General features: G+C 41.9%; 1 long non-coding RNA gene across 1 annotated transcript; it reads left to right on the plus strand.

The window, feature by feature from the left end:
- The first annotated feature begins 19 nt into the window (after window positions 1-19).
- On the plus strand, window positions 20-6,875 carry LOC142051693 (uncharacterized). The gene is made up of 3 exons (XR_012658588.1): window positions 20-143; window positions 5,139-5,221; window positions 5,929-6,875. It is a non-coding gene; the product is annotated as an uncharacterized LOC142051693 (long non-coding RNA).
- Window positions 6,876-27,483: the final 20,608 nt, after the last annotated feature.

The following is a 27,483-nucleotide window of genomic DNA, read 5'->3' on the forward strand; positions in this document are numbered from 1 at the left end:
CTCTCTCCTTTCCTCCCAGAGTCAATCAGCGATTTCTGACTGTGGTTATGCAGTGATGTTGCAAGCAGGGAGGCTGTGCAGAACTAGGCTGGCTTCATGCCAGTGACGTTGCAGCCAGAGAGTGCCAGCCCTGCTGTCCACAGGTATTGTTATTTGAGCACTATTATTGGCTGGATTATTGGACTTGGTTACGGCAATATCAAGCTTATTTCTGCTACTTCTCTTTTCCTACTTTGTCCAGTCAGGGACTGGATTTGGATCAATCTTAGGTAAATAACTTGACTAGTATAGAGTAATTATAACTTTTCCCTAAATTACAGTATCTGTTACATTTGTAATTTCCAGAACATCAGAGCATTTATCTTTCTGCTCTCGCAGTCTTCTATACATGCATCACATTCAGTTAAAATTTACCTTCAACATTGCTGTTGATAGGATGAATGGCAACTGAAACTACTCTACTGACAAGCCTGCCTCTGCATCCCTGTACTCAGTAGAGTGGAGTGGGAATGCTCTGTGTGACCTACTATACTAATGGGTCGTTTTACCTCTGCTGCACCTCTGCCATTAGAGACATGTGCACAGGAAACAGCCACCAGCAAGTTGTGTCATCCTCCATCCCATAGACCTCATGCTCATGCTGTGCAGCAGAGAGAAATCTGTGAAGTTCCTAGCTGGATAAATAATTAATAATATACAAAACAAATGCTAGAAATAGCAGGCTTTCTTTATATATATGCACACATATATATAAACAGTTTTTTTCTATATGAAGGCCATTTTGTTGCCTTTATGATGCTTAGTAGATTACAAAATTAAGGTGTACTATGTAGTTAATGTGGCTGGGTACTATCAGGAGAATTTTGAAAAAGGAATTAACAGCCAAGTGGAAAACAGAACAAAAAACATGGTGGCACCTCTCTAGAGAATGGCCATGAACTCCAACACTGGTAGTGGTAACCAGAAGAGGGCTTGTTCAATTCTGTTTACTTTAAGAGCCCTTATCATCATCTGTCCTTTCGCTGGATAAAGCGACTGTGCCAGGAATCCTGGTTACACTTATCTCCAGCCTGATTGCCAAAAATTAACGGAGCATACAGTGGTTATTCTGAAACTAGTGTAAAATACTCTTCAGTGAATTAGCCATTCATGAATTTGGGTGACTACTGCAGCTGATGTATGTTTTCTGGCTTTTTTAGAGATGAATATTTGGTTGCTGCTCAACTGAAATCTAAACAAACAAGTATGCTGGCTACACGTGCATTACAATGGGAAGTCCAGATCAGAACTGAAATGTGGTGCTATAGCGATGAGTGACAGAAGATCTCAGGTTAGCTAGCAATACTCAGACAGATATGGCCATAATTAGATTACTTTTCTCCTATTGATTAGAAGTTTTGGTCTTTTTTTGGTGTTTTTTATTAACCACTGATAACCACAGCAAATATTATAGCAGTGGAAATGCTGATAAAGGAGGTGGTTATTCCCTCTTTATTTGATTTCTGGAGTGTCATTCAAAAAGTTAAGTTGTTTGAAGAACAGAAGACAACCCTTTTTTTTTTTGTCCTGCTTAAATAGAAGGGGTAGAAGCTCCGCATTCCACAGATGCTCTCTAATAATTTCCAGAAATCCGTTATTCATTAGATGTTACACCTAATTTTAGGTGTCTCGTTTTGCAACGTTATCCTTTACCCTCAGAAAGGTAGCATCACTTACATAAAGGTTATTTTAAAGGCTTCTATTACACAGCATTACATTAGCAATCCAAACCATTTCTTCTCTGTGCACAGATTTCCAGCCAGGACAATATTATTAAAATGCAGAAGTTACAGTACTTCTCTTCAACTTTATTTGCCTTTTAATGATCCTGGTAAAGTACTGCTTCATTTGCAAATGCTTCCTGTCATGAAAATGGAACATATCAACACTAAATTGTCTTGACTCAGCTAGCTTGGGTACACTTGCAGCAACATCTATCTCAGATTGTAGTGCTCACCCAAGGCAGTAAAGCTCAGTATTGTACTCTAACAGCTACATTACTCTGAAGACCCACACTAGTTAATTTTAAGTTAGGGTTCACACAGCTTTACGGATCAGGCATTTGGCTGCAGAAGAGACAAGCTTCAGAGTCTATGATACTAATTGCCACACTGTGATTATAATCTCAGGGTTCAGGGCAAACTCCATTCCAAGTAACGGCATTACACCTACACAGTTTACAGTTTCTTTTGTAGATCAGTGAGCATATGTGAAAACATTGCAACCTTTATTATGTAACTTCTTTCTGAAGTCTAATGTAGGCTTTCTCAGCACTTGTTAGACCTCATTGAGATACCACATCTGGTGTTGGCCCCCCCAGTACAAGGACCCTGATAAAGTAGCATGAATTGAGCAGAAGGCCACAAGGACAGTCAGTGGCTGGAGCACCTGCCCTGTGAGGAGAAGCTGAGGGAACAGGGATCCTTCAGTCTGGAGGAGAGGTGGCTTTGGGGACACCTAACAGCATCCTGCCAGTACCTGCTGGGAAGGTATCAAGAACACGGAGCCAGACTCTTCAAAGCAGTGCGTGGCAGGAGGATGAGAGACAAGGAACATAAACTGAAACAGGAGAGGTTCTGACTGGATATAAGGTACATTTTTGTCCCATGAGGACAGTTAGGCACTGGAACAGGCTGTTTAGAAAGGTTGTACTATGTCAGCCCTGGAGCTCGTCAAGAACCGACTGGATAAATACTTGAGCAACCTGATCTGAGTTCACAGGTGACCCTGCTTTGAGTGGGTGGTTGGACTGTAGACCTCCTGAGGCCTCTTCCAATCCGAGTTATCCTATGATCTTGTTTGTTCACATTTGTTGAAAATATTAATTCCTATCGCAAGACAGGTTTTCACTGAAGTGGTCTTTAGCTCGATCCAACACTGAGAGGCAATGCCACTGCCCAATAACCCTGGTGGCCCAAGGTCAGTTTGCCAGGACAGAAGATTCCCAGGAAACTGTGGATCCCAGTCTCAACACTGAATTTATCATGGCATTAGATGGTTTGTTGGAAAGTCTTCTTAGGGATTCCACTAGCTCACAGCACCGTAACATTGGAGCTGCTTCTCTGAAGAGAGAGAAGCACAGCAACAGCAATCTGAAGAAACTGTGTTTTATCCATTCTTGCTTGTCTGATGTGATTAGGTAGCTCCCAACATAAAGTAGTTGCTCAAGCAATTGACCCCTAGGTGGTACATACCTTCCCTTTTCCTGTATCTATTTTTAGTGTAAGCTCTTTGTGGTAGGGAATATTTGTTATCTTATGTTTGTATTTTGCCTAAAACAAAGGAAATTCAAAATCAGTTGGTCTTAGGTATCATGATAAACCCAACAAATGATATTCAAGTCAGGAGGATGCACAATACACCAGTGTATTAATGGTAACTGGATGATGTTGCAATTCCCTTAGTGCAAGAGGAGAAAGAGATCAAGGTAAGCAAGATGCCTGGAGGACAGAGTACTTCGTATATTACCGTGCTGTAAAGCCAGTCACCCAGGCTGGCTGCTTCACATCTGTGTTTTTTGTAATATATACCACTATGGCAAAAAAGGAATTTCACCTCTGAGCTATGAACTGGGAAGGTGATCAAAGGATAGATAGAAAGTGAGAAGGAAACTTGATGGAGGAATAATTGTACTCTCCTAATTCCTAAATTCTAAATGGCTGTCCATCTTTGAAACAGAAAATGGTAATACCTATTCAAAAAAGAGTATGAATGTGGAATGGAAGATAAAAACATGAAATGGGTTAATAATGATAATGATAATAATAATAATAGAATCATAGAATCGTAGAATTGTTAAGGTTTGAAAAGACCCTTAAGATCATCTAGTCCAACCGCTAACCTATCACTGCCAAGTCCACCACTAAACCATATCCTCAAGCACCACATCTACCCCTCTTTTAAAAACCTCCAGGGATGAAGACTCAACCACCTCCCTGGGCAGCCTGTTCCAATGTTTGACAACACTTTTGGTGAAGAAGTTTTTCCTAATGTCCAACCTAAACTTCCCCTGGCGCAGCTTGAGGCCATTTCCTTCCATCCTATCGCTTGTTACTAGGGTGAAGAGTCCAACCCCCACCTCGCTGCAACCTCCTTTCAGGTAGTTGTAGAGAGCGATAAGGTCTCCCCTCAGCCTCCTCTTCTCCAGACTAAACAACCCCAGCTCCCTCAGCCGCTTCTCATAAGAGATAATAACAATAATAACAACAACATCAACAACAATAATAATAATAGTATCATTTCTGTGTGCATATTTGTTTTCTGAAATGCTGACAAGAGTTGACATATGCATGAGTGGAATTACTAGATAGGTGTATGTGTCTGTGTAGAGCATTGTGATGCTTTGGGAGCTGCAGAAATAACATTTAAAAAGTTAAAAAATACGTAGTGTGCTCTTATTTCTCGATAAGAGAGCCAATGATGGTGCACTGGCAGTTTTCATTCTAGCATTTTCTAATTTCTGAATACCTGAAATTACAACCTGAATGTTCTTTTGCTGTAAGCTTTTTTATATTACACACAGACATATGCATGTGTATGGGCATACCTAAATGCACAAATGCAAACTGTATTACATATAAACACATAAAATAATAAAATAAGTTATTGCTCCTCCAAAATGCCTTTGATCTTACAGATACAGTTGCAAAACCAGATTAAAAAAAATCTAGAAGCGTAGGTTAGTACAGATGTAACATTTAACCTTAACATGTACTTTTCTTAGGACAGATGATCACATTTCATTTATATTAAAAAATGCTTCTATCCAATGGGGGCAATTTTACACTAGTCTGAAAGACTGCTTGGTAAGCATGAGACAAATTCCAAGTGTTAACTGTTACATCTGACACTGAATTTAATACAGGATGGGAAACTGCAGACTGAACATGTTATAGGAACAATTTTCTTGTATTTCAGGGTTCAGAATCCTATAAATCTCTTATCTGGCTTCCTAAATTAATGATTACAAGAAATGGTTTCACCTGCTCTTGTACTGAAAATAGCTCTTCCAATTTCTATCACTTTTCTGGCTACCATGAAGCCAATTTGAATAATCTTTTTTTTTCCTTCTTTTTTTTTTTTTTTTCCTAATTTAATAGCCCTCCTGGTCTTAATCTCACTGTGCAAAAGAAGAGAAACGCCTGTACCTGCAGACAATGAGGATGACTTTAACTATTTACAGGTAAGTCACTGGATTTTCTGGCTTATTCTATCAATTCTCAACCAATACCAACAATAATTTGAAACTTTTTTGTATGGATTGCTACCATGTGTAAGATCACAGCCACCAACCATCATGCAAAGCCAGAACAGATGTGGCTACTGATATCAGTTGCTTAAATATTGAGTGCAAGATTGCATCCAGCCTTCTGTAGATTTACGTAGTGGTGGTAACTCTTTTTTGTTTTTTCTTCCTTACATCTGAATTCTTAAAAACTTGTACTCATCTGAGTGCATTGCTTCCTTCAGGCACTTTTTTTCCCTAATGTATGCAAAGGGAATTTTGCCACCGACTTCAGAAATTTTCACCCATCTATGTCTAGAACTAGGTCCAGATATATCCATGGAGGATCTGGGAAACTTGTCCAGTGACTGAAGCTGGATCTATTCTCCCTGTGGCTCCTGGAAGTGTTTGTTCTGCCTGAAATACTGTATTCCCTAAAGAGCACAGGAAAATGCCAGTTGAGGCAGTGTAAATAAAAAGCCTTGTTTAGGAGAATGGACTTAGAGCTGGATCTTCTATATCCTGTTAGCAGTGCTCTAGGTTGCTTGTTTTGCATGGTCTTCTCAGTCTTATGTCTTGAATTTGTATTTGAGTCATGAAATATTCACTCTTGGTATGCAGTATCCAGCTTCAACAAAAAGGATGGTGAATGCTTCTTTGTGCAGATTACGTGTAGCCCTGTGGAGCAGCACTCAGTTGTGTGTGGGCTTCAGACCCCATGAAGCCAAAGAGCTTAATTTGGATTTGCCTGCCCCGCTTCTCGTTCCCTGGGTGAGTGCATGGGTAGCTGCAGTGAGAGTCCTGCTGCCTTGAGCTTACCCCATAAACCTCTGGCTTCAGAGCTGCTGAGGGAAGGTATGAATATTTTTTTTATTCACTGTCCTCGGCTGACATTTACAGTGTCTTAAGATGCCATATGGCATGAGCGCTTTAAAAGAACAGTGTTAGAGGGAAAGGGAGAAAGAAAATGGGTCCGACAGAAAAGGTGAGATGAAGAATATGACTGTATCACTGGGACAGGCATGTGAAATAGAGGAAAAGAGCGATTGCAGTGCCGTCCAAATTGTTTTATGCACTGTCAGCTCTCCTCTGGGATATCAGCGTCATTTACTCTTCAGAAGAAACCTGGGATAAGCAGGAGGTTTCGTCATGTGAACAGACACAAAACAAACTTTGCAGTACTTTCTCAGTGCACCCACTCATCTAATAAAAATATTTTGCTAAGGCTTCAAGTCCTGGAAGACCTCCAAGCCACTTTTGATCTGATTTTTGGGAAAGCTTTAATAATAAAAAATATTATGATCATATAAATAAAATCATTCTTCAGATCTGAAGTTTGAACCTTTGCCCTTTTTCTGCTGTTTTGAAATCCAGAGACTGTTAAAAATGTATTAAAATGTTCAGTGGTGTGGAGAATATCTTAACATCTGAAAATCTCACTTGGGAGTGTAGTTTCAGGCTAAAAATTAATTTAGAAAAAATTAATCTTATTGATATTTTGCCAGAAATTATTTATAAAGGTTTTTAAAGGTTTGGAATATCCAGCTTGATATGTGAATGTGAATGTGGTGTATATTGAAAGTCCTGGAAATTATATGAAGTACTGTTAGTCAAAAAAAGAAAATAATTAAGGCAGGCTGAAACTGATTCTACTTTTTCAAATCTATTTTAACAAAATTGCTATTTTGGTATTATAGGATTTTTATCCTAAACCGCATTATACTTTATTGGCTACAAATGATAAAGTGTATTTATATTAGAATAGGACACTGAGTCAGTCACAGTGTGTGAACTGTTACAAAAGAGGCAAAATGAGTACAGTAAAGACAACTTAGCTGCAGGTATTAGCTTTACAGTGTTTTTTCATCTATGCCTTTTTATGTAGAAATAACTAAGGAGCTCAATCACTGTAAGCCTAGGGATGCCTTTTGAATTTTAAACAACAAGCAAATGAAAATGGCTGTTTCAGTTTTATAATTTTATTATTTCTGCATGCCAACTATTTCTACACTGGCAGTTTGAAGGGTCTTCAAATGTCATGCATATCCAACATCCTGAGCAACCTCAGCCTGGATGCAAATAACATAATTTAATGGAAATTCCATTTTGGATATCACTTCCTGCTTCCTAACAAAAGTTCTAAGGCAAAGCTGTCTTTCAATACCAGAGCTGCTTCCCTTTTGATGTATTCTCTGACTTTAGTGGCGATTAGATGGTAACTGTCCAGGCCAAAGTTCTTCTTCCTCAAATACTTCCACTGTGTACAGTTTGCACAGAGCAACCATGCAGATGCCTGTTGAGTTCCTGAGGATATTGCTGGATGAAAGATGTTCCATCCATGGAAACTCCCACTTCGGAAAGACAAAACAGATGTCAACTACCAGTTAAGTAGGATTCCACAAAGCAACTGGAACCACCTGCTGTATCTTATCAAATGTAAAACAATGGGCTCTATTCACTTTACACCAGCAACATCCAGGTGTAATTCCACTTTTATGGGCTGAATTACTGGAGTTGCATTGAAACAAAAGTACCATGTGTGAACTGGGCATTGTGCTTTCAGTGTCTGTGGAAAGAGTGGATTTGGACAGAGAGGCTACAGTCAAAAGAGATCACTGTCTATTAATGAGCAATGTTGTGTTTGTTTTCACTCCAGAAAATTTGGGAAGGGCTTAATTATGTGTAATAGAAAACAAGGCCTATTTTTCACTGCCCTGTGTAAGCTGTAGTCATTTGGCCAGTACAAGATGTATGTTGATTGTTCCCATTTAGAGATGTTACCATTTTATGCTCACAGCATGCAGGCCACCTTGGGAAATACTGAGGTGGAAAGGGTAAGGTAAGTAAAGTAAAATATGCATGAGCTAGCTAGAAGGGAAGATCCTGTAACAAAAAAACCCACCTTTGTATTGCAATATATGTTTCTGAGGTTCTGTTTTGCCATTCTTTCCCAGGAAAGCATCGATTCAATTCCATTTTTGTAAGCAAGGAAGGTAGAATACAACCATTCATATTGTTTTCTAAATTTTTTTTGACACTTAACCAGTAAACTTATGAGCTGATCCTGGTCATTTCCCAGTGCCCTTTATATATTCCTCTATTCAAAGGACAAGGATATTCAGGAAAAAAATAGAAAACTGATATTTTTCTTCTAGAGATCTGCAGTGTTTAATCACATTAAGAGATCCATTAAAATTCATGGCCATCTTAGCAGATGCATAGATAACAGCTGCTGTCCCCCACACTTCTTGGATCTGTGTGAGAAAAATATAAGTCTATTTAGTAGCAAGTAATGGTTATTATGCTGACATTATTTCTATTTGGAGTTATGTTCTGTTTCTACCAAAATTTCCCCAAGGCTGCAGAATTAGAAACTCCTTTTCCTATTTGTATGTAAACATTCATTTTCTATGATTGTATTTAATAAGATATATTAATTTTAATAATAAAATTGTAAGAATGCTTGAGAAATTGATTATAGTTTTCATTTTTTTCTGTTACCTATTTTCATACATGAAAAATAGTTGTGGCTTTGAGGTATATCTATAAATTAGGCTAAACATTCCTGTGTTTGTAATTCTAGATAACATAGCATAATCACTAGTCTGTCTGTAACGAACAAATCTGCATGGGGTTAGAAGGAATCAATTTTCAGTACCAAAATATCCCTTTTAATGGAAAAAAAAAAGAGGTCAGTATATTGGGATACTGGAATTATACTTTACAGATAGTTAAACTCTGATTAGAGTATTAATGTCGTATTAATATCATATTAAAATATTTTTTTTTCCTTTCCTCTGAATGTCAGCTGTGCTGGTTTTGGCTGAGAAGGGGTTAATTCTCCTCACTGTGGGGGTCGGCTACCTTTCCAGCTTCCCGCGCTCTGCCGCGTGGCGTGGCGGGGGGCTGGGAGGGGCAGGGCCATGGTGGGGGCGGCTGACCCCGACTGGCCAATGGCAGGTTCATTCCATACCACGTGACACCATGGCCAATATATTGAGGGGGGGCAGTGGCAGCGCGGAGGCGGCGCGGCGTCGGGTCGGCGGGCGGCGAGCGGCTGCGGCGCGTGCGGTTTGTTCCGGCGGTTCGTTCCCCCTCTCCCCTCCCTTCCCCCCTCCCCCGGGGCTTTGCGCCTCTCGTTGTTCTCCTTTACATTGCATTTCTACTGTTGTTTCTTTTAATTTTAATTATTAAACTGTTCTTATCCCAACCCACGAGCGTTACCCTTCTGATTCTCTCCCCCATCTACCGGTGGGGGAGTGAGCGAGCGACTGTGTGGGGCTGAGCTGCCGCTAAACCACAACAGTCATTTTTGGCGCCCAACGTGGGGCTCGAGGGTTGGAGATAACAACAGCTGCTGGTCGCAGCACCATGTTGTCCTTTTTGCAGTTGGTGTTAAAAATCGGTGTTGGTTGTTTGAGTCTGCTGTGTTCTGCTGTGATTAGTAATGTTTTGCCTACAAGATTTGTTATACAAACACTCGTTTTCAGCTTTATCTGGTATTTGGGGTTTTTGCTGAAACCGTTACTGTACTTCGGATACCACCTTGTTGAGGCGATTAGCAATTATACCTCCTCCTCTGAGAGATTTTATATGGAGGAAATACAGAATAATACCTTTGCAACTTTGTTCTATGATGTCTGTGCCTTTGTTACAACAACGTTTTTGTACCTTGAACATCCTTGGGTGGTTAAGGTGCACTTATTGTTAGTTTTTGGGCATGTTGTTTTGGTTTTGACTAAGCAACTTAAGAATATCACCCAGAAATCTGCCCCGAGGCTTGATAGTTACGAGTGGCAGGGCATGTGGGGTAGCATGGGCAAATACCTAGGGCAGTGGGCACCCCCAGTGTTTTGGAGTTTCACCCCCGAACAAGTGCAGAATCCTAAAAAACTAGTAGAATATTTGGAGGAAGTATGTTGTTACGCTGGGAACTCCAGAGGGACACAGATAACTGCAACATGCTGGGGTCTGGCCCATGCATACCGAGCCCTGCTCAACAGTATTCAGTGCCCCCAGGGGGAAGAGAATGTCTCTGGATTGAAATGCAAAGTGACTGGCACTGTAGACAATCCAGCCCTGACAACAGGCACTGCAGCCACTCAAACCCCCACAACAAGTACCGGAGCTAGCTCAGAAAATAAACCCGTACCAATATCAGTTGCCCCCATGCACAAGACGAACTATTGGAAGCGGACATCAACCCGTTTAGAACGGGATGATGAAGAACCAGGGCCATCACGGGGAGAGGAGGGAGAAGTAATAAATGAAATAGAGACCACCCGATCCCTGTCCTTAAGCGAGTTGCGAGATATGCGAAAAGATTATAGCCGTTGTTCAGGTGAGCACATTGTCACCTGGCTGCTCCGATGCTGGGATAATGGGGCCAGTAGCCTGGAACTAGAGGGAAAAGAAGCCAAACAATTGGGATCCCTTTCTGGGGAAGGGGGCGTTGACAAAGCAATTGGAAAAAAAACACAAGCCCTCAGCCTCTGGAGGCGACTCCTGTCTGGAGTGAAGGAAAGGTATCCCTTTAAAGAAGATGTTACATATCGCCCAGGAAAATGGACAACTATGGAGAAAGGCATCCAGTATCTCAGGGAATTAGCTGTGTTTGAGGTGACTTATGGTGACCTAGACGATCAGCGGTCATCCAAAGATCCAGATGAAGCCGAGTGCACACGACCCATGTGGCGGAAGTTTGTACGGAGCGCACCATCTTTGCATGCAAACTCATTGGCAGTGATGTCCTGGAAAGATGATGAGACACCAACGGTGGCAGAGGTGATAGATAGACTCCGGGATTACGACACAAATATCTCTTCCTCGCTTGTCTCTGCTGTGGAGAAACTATCCCAAGAGGTCCAGCAACTCAAAGAAGATCTGTCCTACTCCCCACCTCGACAGAGCAGTGTCTCAGCTGTTAGGAATAAGCGTCCTTTGGCTCAAAGAAGGGGATACACACCACGGGCCACCCTATGGTTCTACCTGCGTGACCACGGAGAGGACATGATGAGGTGGGATGGCAAGCCTACTTTGACCCTACAGGCATGAGTACATGAACTGCAAGGAAGAACAGTCACTCAGGGAGGCTCTTCCAGGAAAGCTGCTGCTCCAGTTTCCAGCGAGCAAGTCCCCAAACAGAGGAGTAGAAGCGCAGATTTTATTTCTAAGTGTAATAGAGGGACTCCTGATTCACATCTACAGGAAGTGAGTTGTGACTGCCATGATCAGGACTAGAGGGGCCCTGCCTCCAGCCGGGTGGAGGAAAGGGATAACCGGGCTTACTGGACTGTGTGGATCCGATGGCCTGGCACGTCCGACCCACAGGAGTATAAAGCTTTAGTGGACACCGGCGCACAGTGCACCTTAATGCCATCAAACTAGATAGGGGCAGAACCCATCAGCATTGCTGGAGTGACAGGGGGATCCCAAGAGCTAACTGTATTGGAGGCCGAAGTGAGCCTAACTGGCAATGAGTGGCAGAAGCACCCCATTGTGACTGGCCCAGAGGCTCCGTGCATCCTTGGCTTAGACTACCTCAGGAGAGGGTATTTCAAGGACCCAAAAGGTTACAAGTGGGCTTTTGGTGTAGCTGCCTTGGAGACGGAGGAAACTGAACAGCTGTCTACCTTGCCCGGTCTCTCAAAGGACCCTTCTGTGGTGGGGTTGTTGAAGGTCGAAGAACAACAGGTGCCAATCGCCACCACAACAGTGCACCGGCGGCAATATCGCACCGACAGAGACTCTCTGATCCCCATCCATAAACTCATTCACCAACTGAGGAGCCAAGGAGTCATCAGTAAGACCCACTCACCCTTTAACAGTCCCATATGGCCAGTCCGGAAGTCTAATGGAGAGTGGAGACTAACAGTAGACTATCGTGGCCTGAATGAAGTCACTCCACCGTTGAGTGCTGCTGTGCCAGACATGCTAGAACTTCAATACGAACTGGAGTCAAAGGCGGCCAAGTGGTATGCCACAATTGATATTGCTAATGCATTCTTCTCAATCCCTCTGGCAGCAGAGTGCAGGCCACAGTTTGCTTTCACATGGAGGGGCGTCCAGTACACCTGGAATCGACTGCCCCAGGGGTGGAAACACAGTCCTACCATTTGCCATGGACTGATTCAGACTGTACTGGAACAGGGAGAAGCTCCAGAACACCTTCAATACATTGATGACATCATTGTGTGGGGCAGCACAGCAGAAGAAGTTTTTGAGAAAGGTGAGAAAATAGTCCAAATCCTTCTGAAAGCTGGTTTTGCCATAAAACAAAGTAAGGTGAAGGGACCTGCACGAGAAATCCAGTTCTTAGGAATCAAATGGCAAGATGGTCGTCATCAGATTCCAATGGATGTGATCAACAAAATAGCAGCCATGTCTCCACCAACTAGCAAAAAGGAAACACAAACTTTCTTGGGCGTTGTGGGTTTTTGGAGAATGCATATTCCAAATTACATTCTGATCGTGAGCCCTCTCTATCAAGTGACCCGGAAAAAGAATGATTTCAAATGGGGCCCTGAGCAACGACAAGCCTTTGAACAGATTAAACGAGAAATAGTCCATGCAGTAGCTCTTGGGCCAGTCCGGGCAGGACAAGATGTAAAAAATGTGCTCTACACTGCAGCTGGGGAGAATGGCCCTACCTGGAGCCTCTGGCAGAAAGCACCAGGGGAGACCCGGGGTCGACCCCTAGGGTTTCGGAGTCGGGGATACAGAGGGTCTGAAGCCCGCTATACTCCAACTGAAAAAGAGATATTGGCAGCATATGAAGGGGTCCGAGCTGCTTCAGAAGTGGTTGGTACTGAGGCACAGTTGCTCCTGGCACCCCGACTGCCAGTGCTGGGCTGGATGTTCAAAGGAAACATCCCCTCTACACACCATGCAACTGATGCTACGTGGAGTAAATGGGTTGCACTGATCACCCAGAGGGCTCGAGTAGGAAACCCCAGTCGCCCAGGAATCTTGGAAGTGATTATGGACTGGCCAGAAGGCAAAGATTTTGGATTATCACCAGAGGAGGAGGTGACATGTGCTGAAGAAGCCCCACTGTATAACAAACTGCCAGAAGATGAGAAGCAATATGCCCTGTTCACTGATGGGTCCTGTCGCCTTGTGGGAAAGCACCGGAGATGGAAGGCTGCTGTATGGAGTCCTACACGACAAGTAGCAGAAACTGCTGAAGGAGAAGGTGAATCGAGCCAGTTTGCAGAGGTAAAGGCCATCCAGCTGGCCTTAGACATCGCTGAACGGGAAAAGTGGCCAGTGCTTTATCTCTATACTGACTCCTGGATGGTGGCAAATGCCTTGTGGGGCTGGCTGCAGCAATGGAAGCAAAGCAACTGGCAGCGCAGGGGCAAACCCATCTGGGCTGCCACATTGTGGCAAGATATTGCTGCCCGGGTAGAGAAACTGGTTGTAAAGGTACGGCATGTGGATGCTCACGTCCCCAAGAGTCGGGCCACTGAAGAACATCGAAACAACCAGCAGGTAGATGAGGCTGCCAAGATTGAAGTGGCTGAGGTGGATCTGGACTGGCAGCATAAGGGTGAACTATTTCTAGCTCGGTGGGCCCATGACACCTCAGGCCATCAAGGGAGAGATGCAACATACAGGTGGGCTCGTGATTGAGGGGTGGACTTGACCATGGATATTATTGCAGAGGTTATCCACGAATGTGACACATGCGCTGCAATCAAGCAAGCAAAGTGGGTAAAGCCTCTGTGGTATGGGGGACGATGGCTGAAATATAAATATGGGGAGGCCTGGCAAATTGACTATATCACACTCCCACAGACCCGCCAAGGCAAGCGCCATGTGCTTACAATGGTAGAAACAACGACTGGCTGGCTGGGAACATATCCTGTCCCCCACGCCACTGCCCGGAACACTATCCTGGGTCTTGAGAAACAAGTGCTGTGGCGACATGGCACCCCAGAGAGAACTGAGTCAGACAACGGGACTCATTTCCGAAATAGCCTCATAGACACCTGGGCCAAAGAGCACGGCATTGAGTGGGTGTATCACATCCCCTATCACGCACCAGCCTCTGGGAAAATTGAATGGTACAATGGACTGTTAAAAACTACACTGAGAGCAATGGGGGGTGGAACATTCAAGCACTGGGATACATATTTAGCAAAAGCCACGTGGTTAGTCAACACGAGGGGATCTGCCAGCCGAGCTGGCCCTGCCCAGTCAGAAATCCTACATACTGTGGAAGGGGATAGAGTCCTGTAGTGCACACAAAAAGTATGCTGGGCAAAACAGTCTGGGTTCTTCCTGCCTCTGGCAAAGGCAAACCCATTCGTGGGATTGCTTTTGCTCGAGGACCTGGGTGCACTTGGTGGGTGATGTGGGAGGATGGAGAAATACGATGTGTGCCTCAAGGGGATTTGATTTTGGGTGAAAACGGTCAATGAACTGAATGGCACAATGTGAACTGCTATATAATACTGTGTGTCACCTCTGTGTTGTATCAATGATATCAGAGTACGAGCCTCCCAACCCATGGAAGATCAACTATGAAACAAGCCATGCAGCAGTGATGGAACGATGACTGACTCAGTATGCAGCAACCCAACGCCACACACCATCTCTCCCACCCGGAAAGACTGATACAACAGATGGAGCCCAGAGTCATGGACTGGGTGAACTCAATGGACATTTTAATGGACATTTTACAGGGAAGATCCATGAACTAAGGGAATGATGTCTGTGTATTATGTTAAAGGATGGGAAGGGGAGGGGTGGTGGTTGGTACGGTTGTATTGCATCATATGGGACCTGGGCATGGTGTAAATGGTATGGAATAAGGGGTGGAGAATGTGCTGGTTTTGGCTGAGAAGGGGTTAATTCTCCTCACTGTGGGGGTCGGCTACCTTTCCAGCTTCCCGCGCTCTGCCGCGTGGCGGCGTGGCAGGGTGGGCTGGGAGGGGCAGGGCCATGGTGGGGGCGGCTGACCCCGACTGGCCAATGACAGGTTCATTCCATACCACGTGACACCATGGCCAATATATTGAGGGGGGGCAGTGGCAGCGCGGAGGCGGCGCGGCGTCGGGTCGGCGGGCGGCGAGCGGCTGCGACGCGGGCGGTTTGTTTCAGCGGTTCGTTCCCCCTCTCCCCTCCCTTCCCTTCCCCCCTCCCCCGGGGCTTTGCGCCTCTCGTTGTTCTCCTTTACATTGCATTTCTACTGTTGTTTCTTTTAATTTTAATTATTAAACTGTTCTTATCCCAACCCACGAGCGTTACCCTTCTGATTCTCTCCCCCATCTACCGGTGGGAGAGTGAGCGAGCGACTGTGTGGGGCTGAGCTGCCGCTAAACCACGACATCAGCCTACAGAGGTCAAGTCACACTTTGGAAACAATACAGATCTAAGTATTAGACAGGAATACAACAACTGCATGAATAAGCAAGTACTAGTTAGAAAGAATCAGCATCAAGTGGCATCCAGGGCACATCCCAAGAATAGCAGATAAGTTAGATCCCCTCATCTCCATGGCTTGTGAGGGCCCAGGCTCAGCCTGGTGCATACCCAAGTAGATGCAGCGAAGCAAAGTTGCAGGGCAGAGCGCTGTAGTCATCTTAGCCACAGCTGTAAGTTTAAGTGTCCAATGACATGTATCTAGCATGTTATTGAACACAGAAAACCAGAAGCCTCTGGCAACATTACATTAAAGCAGCACTTAAGGAATCTTTCCTCTTTTGCTCTGCCAGTTATGCTATAAAAGAAGTAACTACCATGTTGGAGAGGATGCAGTCCAGTCGTCTCAGCTCAGCTTCACAGGGTGCTGTAATCAAGTAAAGCTGCATCCCCCCTTGGCGAAATGCAGCACAGTTCCAGAAGTTCCTTCCTTTGCTGGGACTTTTTGGATACTGATTCAAGGAGTTCACACATACCTTTTTAGTCCCCTGCTTAAGACAAAAGTTATATGTCTGTCTGGCCACTTGCACTAGCAGACTGCCCTTTAACCCAAGAACATGTAGGACAGTCTTCTACTAACTGAAACTCTTTTGAGTTTTATCTTTACCTGGCTTTGTCTGAATTGCTTGTGTCCTTCTGGACACTGATATGAGAAGGCAGGGGAGGACAACTGTGATGGCTTAAGGTTAGAGCTTTAGTACAAAGCCTGAGGCAAAGCTAGATGCTCTGGTCCTCATTCAGATTATGAGGATCCATACTCACATACGCAGTTCAGAAAGCAGCATTTGCCTTCAGTTATCAGGAAGGGGCTGCAGACAGGAGCTGCTATCAGAGGAGCAATCTAATATTGAAGGAAGGTTTGTAAGACCAGATGCTCCAGCATTGAAAACCAATCAATACCAGAATGAAAAGCTGCAGGTTATCTTAGCTTTTCTGCATGTTTTGTTCATGCTTGTTTTGGTTTATCTTCACAAAACAAGATTAGATTTCAATAGCAACAACAGCAGCTGCAGAGGCAGCCCCTGTAACTTTTGCTTTTTGCCCCTCAAATAGGACAGCCACTGCCCTCTAAAAGGCAACTAAAATGAAAGCATATAATTAGTGCTTAATACTTTTAAGTTGCTAGTGCTTTCATTTCCCCCCTTTGCTGTCTGTGTCTTTGATAAAGAGAACAAAAGATTTTTAATGGTAGGCGACAGTAAGCAGGCTTCAGTACCAGAACTGACAGATTATATGCAACTATTGAATTTCATATTGTGACAGAGCTGTGTTAACACTTTTAATTCCCCAAGTCTGTGCACTGCGTCAAAATGAATCCAACAGCTCTAAAGGGCAAATATATTCCAGTATTGAAGGGAATTTTGGTCTGTGGACTTCAGTAATATTCTGACTATATCTGTCTGACTATCATAAAACTTTTTAAGTGCTTTGCCACTTAATAGGCTTTGCAGTCTTGTGCTCCCATGCTCCCCAAACACCCCACCACAACAGTAGTACTGTTACAGCCAGCAAGCCTAGGCATGTAGGGTAGGCAAGGCTTGCAGGGAAGGGTGACATCTTTTACCAAAGGACCAGATACAGCTGGAATAGCTCAGAGTGCCACAACTGAATCTAGAAAAGTCTGTGTGCTGTTCTGAGGAAATTTCAACTCAGAGAGGTGACTTAACCTTTAAGAAAAACTGAACACCCATCAACAGGCTTTAGAGTGATGCCCTCTTGCACTCTTAACCTACACAGAGAAGAGCTTCATCCTGGAACTTAAGTTCTCTGCATGATGTGGAGAAAAAGATGAGGTAGGCATCCCACATCCCAAGAGTGTGTTCAACCCACTGAAGTATTGTGTCTTTAACCTTGTGTTGACTTGGCAGTTGTGGTCAAGAATGTTCATGAAGTCATCCCATGAACAGCACAGAACAAATGCCTGGTCTCTGGGTCCCAAAAGGGTGGGAGCTTCTCAGCCTGATCAAAATTAAGACACATCTCAGTCTGCCCAGAAACAGGCATTAAAGTATCCAGGAGATGTTATTGTAGAAAACCTTGTGCTTATAATCTTGTGCCTACTATGGCAACTTTGCAGCAACATTAGGAAAAGCAGTCATCACACATCCTCCTGATCTTGAACCTTAACCATAAAGCAGTTCTGCTGTTTTTAAATATCTCTTTGCAAAATATTGAAATAAATAGAGAACAGTATTGTTCAAAGATTAATTTGCTGCTGAGATTGTTTGTGCAAACTATATCTTCTGTTGAGTCCTTTAATGTTTTAGTGAGTCATATTGCAATTACATGTTTCCCCTTAGTTAGATGACAGTAATTAGCTATGCTACAGGAAATTGCCCAAATGGAAAATTTTATGTAGGCTTCCTACAAATTTATAGAATATATCATGGAAATGGTTTTCCTATGGAGCTGAGAGATATAAGTCTTCTCCTTCACCCCAGTTTTACACTGTTTTAAATCTATTGACTTCAGGAGGGTTATGCATGATTTACCCAAAAATGGCTTTTATCTCCAAATGAGAACAGAATCAGGTTCCTGCTTCTGTATCGAATTGGTAATGAGGCACCACGTTGCTTTATTCACTTGTTTAAAAAAATGTTAACACAGTGGCTTGTGGCTCTGGAATAAAAGCGTTAGCAAACATAGAGTCTGATCTGCCATCTCTACCTGGAATCCTGGGATCTCATCTGTTTAGTCTATTGACGATTTTCTTGTGCGTTTACATGTCCTAGACTTTTAGATTTAGCCATTGAGTGTTTTGCATACATCTTCGTTTTTATTTGTGGACACAAACATACAAATACACATATATACAATTATAAGCACACCCTTGAAAGGACAAGAGAAAACACACACATACAGTTCAGTACTGATAGAGCTGAACAATTTATCCTGCCTTTGGCATGCACAAACATTTAATTTAATTCAATAATATAACTTATTACAATTTAATTTTTCAACTAAGGTCTGGTCACAAGATTTGTGAATTCTAAACTCTGGGTCTTTGTTATACTGTTTTTAATGCAGCACAAAAGCGGTCTTAATAGATCCAGTTTTAATTATATTTTAGTCAGGAAGCAATTGATGGATTTATTTCTAAATCCTGAAAGCATTGAAAGTGTGGTAAAAAAATGAGGGCTACAGGTTTGGTGAGTCAATGTTGCATCTTATTTGTTTTAAAAAAGGAAATGGTTAAATTTCTGTTTTATGAAAAAGAAACCCATTAAGTATAGTGACCAGTGCATACATTACACAACATTATTGTGACCAGTATAAATGGTGGATGCTGAAAGGCTAAAACACTCAGTCTAACAGCTAATTAAAACTTCTGCAAAAGGGATTCAAAATGGAGAGGTGGCTACAGGAAGTACAGGGTAATGACTTGAGCATCAGGTCAAAACCAAGAGAAGTCATGTCCTGTTTTCATGAATAATGCTGTGGGCTCTGGGGAGATTAGTGCAGAGAAAGCTGAAATACACTGATAGGGGCTCTGGTTACTTTTTAACTATGCTACTTCTGTCTCATTCCTAATGCCTATCCATGCTACATGACTGCAAGAGAGAAATTCCCTTTTTTTTCTTTCTAACCATTTTTTAGAATGTGCTGTGGAAACTACATTCTGAATCTCATGTGAGCAGTAGCTTAGCGCTGCCTCTGCTGCTGATCCAGCCCCATGCTTGTATGTATTTAGTACATACATTTTACAGTTATTGCTTTTTATATTCTATCTTAGGTCAAAATCCTTACATCTTGTTAAAAAAATTGTTAAGAGTTTGAAGAACATAGACTTACACTAGTAGCAGTCACGTTTCAGCAACAGAAATTTTCCATTGTCTGAATAGTAAAAGGTTCCAAATGGTCAGAATAGTGAGTTTCTACTATATATGATCATTTTAAGACACTTCCTGGTATTTCATTTTATATAAAGCTATGCATTGTTGTTCTTATTTTAATAAAGACCTTCTGATGCTGGTAATCTTCTAATGCAAAATGTGACTTTCTCTCTACTAAAGTAGAAATTTTCTGTATGATATACCTGTCTCTCAACAAGGATAGTGGTGCTTATAGCTTACTGTTTTCTGAGGAAGAAATGAGAATGTGTAGATTATGGAGTGCAATATTTTAAGATTTTCAGCACTATTTTGTGCATACTGCTGAAAATAATGCAAGCAATAGTTACCATTTTTATGATCTGCAGAAGTGCTTTGAGCCTTGTTCAGTATACCTAACTTTACTAATTGAATTCCTCCTGCATTGCTTATCTAAAAGTTTTTCAGTGTTCACTACTAGGCCATAGGTTTTGATAAAGCTAACCCAAGTGTGAGAGCACAATTTCTAATTAGTCTTTAGCACTGTGTCTTTTTACAGTGTCTTATTATAAGTTACCATACAATTCATTAAAATGTTGATGTTTCTTGTTCTGGAATAGTTACCCATGTTTGATGAGAGGTAGCTCTAAATTCTGCCTGGATAGAGACATGAGAAATAGCCGGTCTTCATAAATACATATACTAGATCCTATCTGCAAGGAGACACATAGTCTACCTAGCATTTTGATAATTTCTTACTGGGCCCCATAAATACAAATATTTAAAGAGACCCTATTTCTATGTGCTGCTTAAAATGATTTTCAGGGTTACTTTTGTTTACACACAGTTATCTCTGGATCTACCTATATTTTAATTAATTTTGAGGGACTAACAATATTAAACTTTGTGCATTTAAAAGCAGAGAGTCTAAAAGGATATAAGCAACATTTAAAAAATGCTGAAATTTTGTTATTTGTTGACTACTCATGAAAAAGCATAGAGATCTAAATGTTTTGTTTGCTGGCTGAAAAGCATCCATCTATTTTTATGTTGTGCATCCCAAGTATAGCAGCTTGGCAAGAGATTAAATGATTTATGGAAAGAAAATGATTCAGTGAGAGCAGACCTATAAACATAACCCCACTGCTGAAAACAATAGTGATACTGATCAGTGAATTGCAGCAGAAACTGTGAGTATACTGAAAAGATAAAGTGCTTTTTTCTCTTGGGAGAATAGGTTTCTTAAAACAACAGTGACTAGTCCAACAGGGGAGAGTGGGTGTAGGTCTTAGCTAGGCCTGAGTGTTACCCATCTCATACCACATATTGTTGTAATAATGGGAGGGAGAGATTATGTGGGAGAAAAAAAAGAAACCTTTATATGGCTCTTTTTTTTTTAGTAAGTGGCATCTGTTTGAAAAAAATCATGATTTTGGAATACTATAATTAACACTGTTGGAAACATAATGATGCGCCAAATTAAGGAGGGTTGGTAGCGGTGCCAATGCATATGACTATATGATACTTTCAAGGTTAAGATCCAAACTTTGTTTGCTGTAGTTTGCCAAGCTTTAAATGCTGTGCTGAAAATTTTCCTGCTGGCTGCCTGATTCACACAGGATTTTCCCTTTCCCTGCTCCACCTCCATTTCTTTAAAGTTTCAGCTGTTCCTGAGAATAAGACAAAAGGAAAAGATGTTGCTCTGCTAAGTTAAAAAGAATTTTGGCAAACTTTTCTTCTGACCAGGTCTTGCATCCCTAAATTTTGAGTAGAGCTTAGAACTGGGCAGGAAGCAGTATCTGTGGCCAGCATGGCCTTCTGCAGTGCAATGCCACTCCAGATTGGTCGTACTTCTGAAAGGTCTCAGTTTGTGCATGCTTGGCAGAAACCTGCAGAGTCAAAAGATGTCAGTAGGACAGTCTACACAAATCCTGTCGGATCAGAGCCCATAAGCAATTAAACTTACCTGTCAGTTTCTCTTGTTCCTGAATATCTGCTACTGCACGTTTTCTGCCTCAGAGAACTGGGACCCACTTCCTGCCTAAACCCACACAAGATACACAGACTAAGCATCACCAGGCCTAATTCCTATGGGAGACAAAGAGTTGCATGGTCCAGTCTCTGCCCCGAAACCTGTTTGCACATTTTTACAGACAACCTGTGGCAGAAACATCCCCAGAAACCTGGTCCTCCTTGCTCTGCTCCAAAACTGGCTACCCACCAGCAAAGCACTCTGAAGATTTGATGTAATGTTGCGTTACTGCTCCATGTCCCACCAGCAATGAGAGGCAGCATGCAGAAAGAAGAGGACATGATTTAGCTCTATACCTTCCCTTCTTGTCCTGCTGCTCAGTCCCTGTGGCCCTAGTGCTGGGAGTGCAGGGGAGGGTGTCAGCTCTGTGAGACAAGAAAAGAGCAGCCAAGCAGGTAGAGGCTGTATTTTTAGTCCAGGGAAGTGTGAATGTGATGGACCAGGCAAGAACACAGGAAAGGAGAAGGCAGAAATAGTGGTGCTGCTTGTCAAAAAAGGGTCGGGAGCCCCAGAACTATGTTTCCTCTTGATCACACTGCTTCTGGTCCTACAGCTTTTATGTGAGGTCAGACTTCAGCAGGGCTGGAGAGAGCAGGGAGGTCTGAGAAAGGCTGGGGGAAGAAGAGCAAGAGGCTTCAGCACGTGTCTCATCTGTGCCCTAATTCCTTTTACTCTAAGAGGCAGAATAGCGCCACAGAGCTTTTGGCAAACGGTTTTGTCATGTTTGAATTCAGGGTGGTGCATGCTTTTCATGTCTGTGAGTGGGGAGCCAGTTGGAGGATACTTCCAGGAACTAGTTTCTCCTCTCATGGGAAGCAGCAGCTCTGGAGACAGACAGTAGGAGACAGAGGGCAGGGGAGAGATATTCTATGAGCAAAAGCCCAAGCAGGTGAAGGAGGTGCAGTGGGAGACAGAAGAATAGCAAGGAGTGTACCAGGAGCTGTGCCAACTGAACTTCTCTGCTGTAGCTAAAGAACACGTGATAGTGCGGATACACAAAGGGGCTGAAATTAAAACAACTTGAATTCTGTTTGTCAAACTATTAATTATTTGACTTCCTGAGTGCTTGATAGTGAAGCACTATTGTTCTCTTGACGTGACTTCTTATATGCAAAATATCTAGAGAGTGAAATCTCAGACTCACTGATATAAATTTTGGCACTGACTCTGTTTGGATTAAGATTTTACCCATAACATTTAATGAATGGAGTAACATATAACCATGGAGAGTTGTTTTTTGTAACTTACCTAACTAGTGTTTGAGATTTAAGAATGAACTGAAAGACTGAAGCAACAGAAAAGCTGAGATGAAACTAATAAAAGATTAAATATTGGACCAGATGTATCTGAAACTAGATGGTGATTAAATGACAGAACTGCTGAGGTTATAGACTGAGTACAAGATTCTTGTGCAGTGTGATCACCTAGCCCAGATGTTTGAAGGGCAGCCAGGCAGATCATCTTCTATTAAGCAACTCCATGCACCAGATGCAGTCAGCAATCAAGCCTGTGATCAGTGATCAATGTATGGTGTATGGGGTCATGACTGAGAGGCTGTGGTGGTGTACTGAAATTAATGTGGTGTCATCTGCTGGAACACACAGCGACATAAATTATGGGAAAAGACATTTCCCAGATGTCATCTTGAGCCATGGTTGCTTCCTGCTACGCTAACCCTCTGTGGTCCCCAGTGCACGTCAGTGTAAACGAGCGTGCTGGTTGTGTGTTGGATGTATGTTGTTTCTCACCAACTGAAAGAAAAATCTAAGAGCTTGATCTCTTCCCTGCAACTGTTAGGTTTCCAACATCCTGTATTCACAGACCTTTGAGTCCCTGACACATCTTCCCAGGCTGAAGAAATGAGGGACCTTCAGCATCCCAAAGCATTCCAGCATTGACTCCTCTGGAGTTTACGTCTTGCTTCGGAACAGTTCATCAAAGTTTTAGCTAAGATAAAAAGCCATACACGAGCATTTCTGAACAAAACACTTATGTTTGAGTCTATGTTAACTTGTAAGAAAGAACCAGATTAATCAAAACACTCCTTAAAAAAATTACAGCGGGAAAACCTGCTGACAAAGTTGACTTATTTTGTTTTATTTCATGATAAAAAAATAGAAAAATCCTTATGATAAAAGAATGGCCTGACTTCCATATGAAGAGTATTTAGCTTTCTCAGGCACAATGAAGTGACTATCACATCTCACCAGCAACTAATACCAGCAAAGTCTGTTCCAAGATAAAACATGAGTGCCTAATTTAATTTACATGGGTTTTATCTGACTGTAACTGCTGTGCTGAGGAAAATAGCACTGCAAGCTTAGTTTCTGGGCTACGTTTATGTAATTTTTTCCACTTTGGTTGTGTCTTTGTATCTTTGGTGAAATCTCCGTTTGTTTCTTTCATTTATACATTCATTTTTTTCATTCTCTAATTCATTTTTCCATTGCAAATATAGCTCCATCTGAAAAGTACAGACATTTGGTAGTAATCTGTTTTTGGAATCATTCATACGTTGTAAGCCTCCATTGCCTTTGGCTTTTCTGTTCGATGCCTCCTGGGACACTGGTGACCTCTCCTTTCCTTGTTGCTTAGGCTACTATAGGTTGGGGGAAAACCTCTTTTGTACTTTGTGGTTTTGTAGAATTAACATTTCTGTGGACACCATTCATTCTGATTTAGTGTCTGTTACAAAATTGTGGGTGATTTCTTACAGTTTTCTAATCCTGAAATTCTTACAGAGCAGCAATGTGTGTGTGAGACAGCATGCGTATACTAGCATTGCATGTTACATTTGTGTATAAATAGAATTACTTAGCCCTAACCATGGCACTCAGATTCCCTTATAGGAGATATGCTGTGAAGGGTAGAAGCCCACAGCTCGGGCTTCCCTCCAGCCCCCAAGGACACTTTTCACTCCATGGGCATGTGTGTGACTTCAGCAGAACTAATGGCATTACACTAGGAAAATATGGACTGGTGTGAGAATGATTCAAGAATCATGATTACCCTGTGCCTCGTAGCAAGGTAGGAATTTATTTGTAGTATAGACCAAATAATTCCACCATGGGTCATCTAAACATACTGGCAAAACATTCATGAGAATGGTCGTTCGGAAGAGTTATGCAAGCATTGCAGGGTGAGCATTTCTGCAGTGCTGCCCACTAGCCCTCAGGTCATTTGCTGCTTTGGAGGCTATCTGGGAGCTGCTCCAAATCAGAAGACTGCAAAGATAGAGATTAAACTGAGGTTTTCTGAGGGGAATTAGCATAGAGAATTTGTGATCACTCCTGTTCAACATTTAGAAAATTAAACATTTAGAAAATGGGTTTATACACAGCAAAGGATGGCAATTATTTTTGTTAATGACAAAGACATAATGCCAGAAGTAATATATTGTTTGGTTTTCTGGTGGTTCATTTTAAATTGGAAGTCAGTGATGAAAATCGAGACCATGCTAAAACAGACTGTTCATAAAAACAGTGTTTTGGATTACAAATGCTTAGGAATTAGATATTAGAATGCTGAATATTTATTGCTACTGCTGCTGATGGCTGAATGTTTACTTTTCTTTTTGTGTGCCAGAACAAAAAAGACAACCATCTTCAAAGAATGCATCTTCTGTAATTTAAACCTGCAGGGATTAAAACTGCATGGAGATCATGGTCCCCAGGTGGACAGACTGATCTTCTGTAGAGGCATGTGATTGATTTTCTACCCTTTTCTAACCAGCATTACCTCCATAACATAAGACTTGTGCATTGATCTTTTTACTTACATAGATATTTTTCAAAATTTATGTATGCTATAAACAAGGAAGGACGTTTGATGGAGTATGTTGGAATTGAAATGATTTTGCATCTTTATGCTTGTCAACACTGAATTGAGAATTATGACTTGGCTAACTCACATATTTGTTTTGTGGTCTTTTATCTGTCTTCATTTGCCTTCTGAAGGAGAGGTTGATCATCAGGAATGGAAGTCTCCCTACTTCAAAATTTTAATGGAACAGAAGGCAAATGAGGAGAGGAGAGGAGAGAAAAAGGGGCAGAGTCCTAAAAGAAAATTGCTGTGCATCATTGCAGAATTTCCTCTCAGAGACTAAATGCTTTCTGAGAAAGTCTTTAAAATATTAAAGCTAATCTTCCTTAGGTAGACATTATATCTTCAAGAAGTTTTCTGACTACCTAAATTTTTGAAAGGCAACTTTCGGTTTGAGCCTTGTTAATCTAGGTGGCAACACAGATGACCAAAATGACCAAGCAGGGGTTCTCAAAATTTCGAGGTGAAGACTGATTTGAAGAGAGACAATTTTGTGATATGATGTCCTTGGGAAAATCATAGTAGAGAAGTGTCATGAAAGAAGAATGTTGTATGGGACTAAATATTTACCTGCAGATGGCACCTGGAAACGAGGAAGAATCAGCATTTACAGCTATGAGTGCTCTCGTGAGCTCATGGCCAATCAAAGTTTGAAATTTTTCTGTAGTGCTTTGAGATGATTGCTGAAATGGTAGGTAACCAAACTCATAAAAAAAGAGACAAGTGGATCATTACACTTGATCTGAACTCTTAGCATTTAATGCTTTGAAATCAAATCTCAAAGTAATAAAATCTGATCTACATCTAATTAGATACCAATGCTTTGGAAAGAGGAGAGCTTTTTAACATTTAACATTAAGAAATTCTATCAATTTGAAATTTGGCATATGGTTTGCCCATTTTACACTCTTCAAGAAGAAAAAAAATCTCCAGTACTAGAAATTGACCTGAAAGGGAAGAGGTATAGTGGGAGATAATCGCTATCCTGATGTTCCTTAATGACTTTTCGACTAGAATGCAATGCCAATGTATATGTCTGCTTTCTTAGCTGACTAATCAATAGTTTTCTACATTTTCTCCTACTTTCATCAGCTAATTGGGCTGAACTATTTTCAGACAATAGTAGCCACTGTGGTATGTCTGGCTGAAACAGTTATTCTTCCATGTTTCTTAAGAGAAGACAGCCAGTACTGAAAGCAGGTGGTTAATGTTTTCTTCATAATGCATTATATAATATACTAATATTACTGTTCATCATTTTACCTGTTACCTGATTTTGACCAGGACAGAGCTGGGAAACAGATGGGTGCAGTTCAATACTCTAGACTGAGGCGATGGTATGAGGTTGAGGAAACCTGCTGGAAGGCATGGAAAATAGTACATCCACATTTTAAAGATGTGTGGCTGCCACCTGTGATTAAAGTTCAAATTTATGGAGAATTACATATTGCTCGCTGCTCTTAGCTAAGCATGGCAGGATTTTTCTGTTTCTGCTGCCCAGGAAGATATGAGTATTTGTTTTGGAGAAGGACATGGGTGCCTAACTCTAACATTAGATACAGGTATGTGATGCATTGTTTATTGTGTTGTCTTGAAAAAGAAAATGACACTGTGGAGAAATGAGCAGCCTACTTTTTTCAAAGAGCATACAACGAAAGTGCTTCACAACACATAATGTTCATTTATTTCCACATGCAGTTTGAGACATTGGCTTTGGTCTGAAAAAATCCTGAGTCAACTTGGGACTTTTCTTTGTGTTCTTATGCAACTACTGGAATGGCTGGACAATGAGAGCACTTCAAGTGTAACTGTAGTTGTTTGAAAACACAAAGAGCTGCCAGCTGGGAGTTTTCTGCAAAGAGCATTCAAATTTTCAACATTATTCTTTCCGTCATTAATAGGGGCCCATTTAGGGGAGCAAAATACCAACATCCAGTGGCAACAGTGGAGAGCAAGGTGTGTTAGTTCAGCACTAGGCTTTTGCTACTCAGTAACAGGATGAGGGATAAATCCTTTTATGCGATTCCTTTGTTATAAGGCAAGGGAGCCTCCTAGAACCTACAACAGTACCTCTTATGTGCTCTAATTCTGAGTAAAGAAAGTATGTTCAGAGCAACTGTGTGGAAACA

Source organism: Phalacrocorax aristotelis, chromosome 1 (genome assembly GCF_949628215.1).
Source record: "Phalacrocorax aristotelis chromosome 1, bGulAri2.1, whole genome shotgun sequence".
Taxonomy (NCBI): domain Eukaryota; kingdom Metazoa; phylum Chordata; class Aves; order Suliformes; family Phalacrocoracidae; genus Phalacrocorax; species Phalacrocorax aristotelis.